Source organism: Prionailurus viverrinus, chromosome C1, assembly GCF_022837055.1.
Source record: "Prionailurus viverrinus isolate Anna chromosome C1, UM_Priviv_1.0, whole genome shotgun sequence".
Lineage (NCBI taxonomy): Eukaryota > Metazoa > Chordata > Mammalia > Carnivora > Felidae > Prionailurus > Prionailurus viverrinus.
This window is the reverse complement of record NC_062568.1, coordinates 12324732-12328402: the sequence shown is the minus strand read 5'-3', so window position 1 is coordinate 12328402 and position 3671 is coordinate 12324732. Positions and strand designations below refer to the sequence as shown.

The window sequence follows — 3671 nt, the reverse complement described above, 5'->3', positions numbered from 1 at the left end:
AATTACTGATTTCTATGTACTTACACTGAAAGAATAGTATTGAAATCTTTTATTACACCTATGCATTTGTCTATTTCTTATTTTAGATATCTCAGGGTTTTCTTTCTTTCTTTTTTTTTTTTTTTTGAGATGGAGAGAGAGGGAGATAGGGAGAGAGAGGGAAAACAAGCAGAGGAGAGGGGCAGAGGGAGAGAGAGAAAATCTTAAGCAGGTTCCACACTCAGCACACAGCTGGACATGGGGCTCAGTCCCACAACCCTGGGATCATGACCTGAGCTGACATCAAGAATCAGATGCTCAACTGACTGTGCTAACTGAAGCCCCTGAAATCTCAGTTTTTAATTCATGTATTTTGAAGCTCCATTATTAGTTGAAAAACTTTGGAGTTCTTTTATCTATGAATTTACATCTTTATCATTATCAAGTGACCTTTATTCATAATCACATACTTTGTTCTGAAATCTCCTTTGCCTTGTATTAATATAGGCACTCCAGATTTCTTTTGATTCATGTACACATGGTATATCTGTTTTTATCCTTTTACCTTTAACTTATTTATATTTATATTTTATGTGTTTCTTATGTTTATTAGAGTCTTTTTTTAGTAGGTGGTGTTTAGTAGGGTCTTTCTTTTCTATCAGATCTGAAAATCTCTTCCTTTTGTTTGGTTCATTTAGGTCATTTACATTTAATGTGATTTTTAATATGGCAAAGGTTAAGTTTATGATCTTTGTTTTGATTTTCCATTTTTATCATCTTTTCCTTGTTCCTTTTTTCTGCCTTCTTTTGAATTATTGAGGTTTTTATGATGTGATTCATCTTTTCAGTTATAATTATTAGCTATAATCCTTGTTTTGTTATTTTAGAGGCCTCCTTGGTTTATAGTATACATCTTATCACAGTCAAACTTCAACTTATATTAAGCCATTTCACATAGAGTATGAAAACCTTACATTCATATACTGTTGGCCTTTGAACAGCACAGGGGTTCAGGATGCCAACCTCCCATGCAGTTGAAAATCTGTGTATAACTTTTGACTCCTCAAGAACTTAACTACTAATAACCTACTGTTGGCCAGATGACTTACTGATAATATAAATAACCAATTAACACATATTTTGTATATTATATGTATTATATGCTGTATTCTTACAATAAATTAAGCTAGAGAAAAGAAAATGTTGTTAAGAAAATCATAAGGAAGAGAAAATATATTTATAGTACTGTCCTGTATTTGTAAAAAAAATCTATGTATAAGTGGACCCATGAAGCTCAAGGGTTAACTGTACTTTCATTCTTCTATTCTTGGTCTTTATGTTTTTGTTGTCATATATTTTCTTTCTATATGTGACACTACATTTTTATAATTTTTGGTTAAAAATTCAATTATCTCGTAAAGAGATTTAAAGTATGAAGAAACAATTTTTATATGTTTACCCACGCCTTTACCATTTCCATTGCTCTTTCTTTGTGTAGATCCATATTTCCACCTGGTATACCTTAGCTTCTTCCTGGAGGACTTCCTTTAATATTTCTTTATTTTTTTTTAAAGTTTATTTATTTATTTTGAGGGAGCAAGTGAGCAGAGAAGGGACAGAGAGAGAGTAAGAGAGAGAGAATCCCAAGTAGGCTCTCTGCTATCAGAGTGGAGCCTGATGCAGGGTTCAGACTTATAAACCATGAGATCATGACCTGAACCAAAACCAAGAGTTGAACGCTTAACCCACTGAACCACACAGGCACCCCTTCACTTAATATTTCTTATATCAAAGGTCTGCTACAGATGAATTCTTTCAGCTTCTGTATGTCTGGAAATATATATATATATATACACACACACACACACACACACACACATATATATATTTAGGTTAAGGGAGCCATTTTCATCCCAAACCTTCTTTACTTTTTGTTTTAAATGTTTGTTTATTTTTGAGAGAGAGAGAGAGAGCTGGGTCAGGGGAATGGTAAAGAGAGGGAGACAGAGGATCCAAAGCAGGCCCTGTGCTCACAGCGACAAGCCCGATGTGGGGCTCGAACTCATGAACCGTGAGATCATGACCTGAGCCAAAGTTGGACACTCAACTGAATGAGCCATCCAGCTACCTCTGGAAATATTTTTATTTTACTTTGATTTTTGAAACATGATATTGCTGGATATAGGATTCTAGACTGACATTTCCTTTCATTGTTTTAAGGATGTTTCTCCATTATCTCCCCAATTATGTTTAATAAGAAATCTGCTCTCATTCTCATATTTGTTCCTCTGCATGTAATGTGTCTCTTTTCCCTAGTTGGTTTTAAATTTTTTTTATCATTTGGCTTGAGCAACTGAAATAGTATGTATCTTAGCACAGTTTTCTTCATGTTTTTGTACTTAGAGTTTATTGAGCTTCTTGGATCTGTGGGTTTATATTTTCATATTTGAGGAAATTTTGGCTATTACTCATTCAAGTATTTCTTCTATCCCCATGTATCTCTCTTTTCCTTCAATGAATCCAGTTAAACATATATTAGATGGATTGCTTAAAAATTGTCCCAAGTTCATTGAAAGGTTATTTATTTCAAAAATTGTCTTTTTCTTGAGGCACCTGGGTGGATCAGTTGGGTAAGTATCCGACTTCAGCTCAGGTCATGATCTCACCATTTGTGAGTTTGAGCTCTGCATCAGGCTCTGTGCTGACAGCTTGGAGCCTGGATCCTGTTTTGGATTCTGTGTCTCCCTCTCTATCTGACCCTCCCCTGCTCATGCCCTGTCTCACTCTCTCTCTCTCAAAGAGAGAATAAATAAACATTAAAAAATGAAAACTGTTTTTTTTCTTTGTTTTATTAAACTTTTTTTTATCTATTGCTGTGTCTTCGAAGTCACTAATCTCTTCTTCAATATCCAGTCTGCCATAAATCTCATCCAGTATATTTTTCATCTCAGGCATTGTAATTTTCACCTCTGGAAGTTCAATTTGGATCTTTTAAAAAAAAATCTCCCTTTTTCTGCTTACTTTTTGGAACATGAGACATATTGTTATAATAGCTATTTTAACATCCTTGTCTGCTAATATTTTTTTTTTAAGAGTTCAGCTTTCTATTGAACAGGTTATGGAAGAGATTTAGTCAAAAAGAACAAAGCTCATGTCATCATCAGACTCCTCTGATTCTTCTTTCTTTGTTTCCACTTTCTTCTCCTCAGTTGGGGCAGCAGTGGTGGAGGGGGAACGACCTCCTGCTGATGCAGAACCAGCTGCTGGGGTGGGTCCACCAACCCCCTATACTGCATATGGCTCCCCATGTTGACATTGGCCAGGGCCTATGCAAACAAGCCCGACCTGCCAGAAAGTTTCAACATTTACACCCGATGCTTTAATGAGGGCATTGATCTTTTCCTCCAGGACCATCACCTCATGTCATGCAGGATGAGGGTCAAGTAGATGCAGGCGAGCTCAGACATGGAGATCGCGGTGTTGGCGTGGTGTTGGGTGTGCTGAGCGGGCACTGGTTCCAAGTCGCTGGATGAAAGGAGGGCCTCACCCCAACACAAGCCTTGGCTTCCTCAGAAGGGCTTGTCCCCTATTTTAACATCCTTATCATTTGGGCTTTGTTTTGGTTAATTTTTCTTCTATCGTGGGCCTTGTTTGTACTGCTTCTTTGTGTGCCTGGTCTGTTTTTCTTTCTT

General features: G+C 36.5%; 1 pseudogene; it reads right to left on the bottom strand.

Annotated features, from left to right (window-relative positions):
* Window positions 1-3080: 3080 nt before the first annotated feature.
* On the bottom strand, window positions 3081-3446 carry LOC125173542 (60S acidic ribosomal protein P1-like; annotated as a pseudogene).
* Between the last annotated feature and the right edge of the window lie 225 nt (window positions 3447-3671).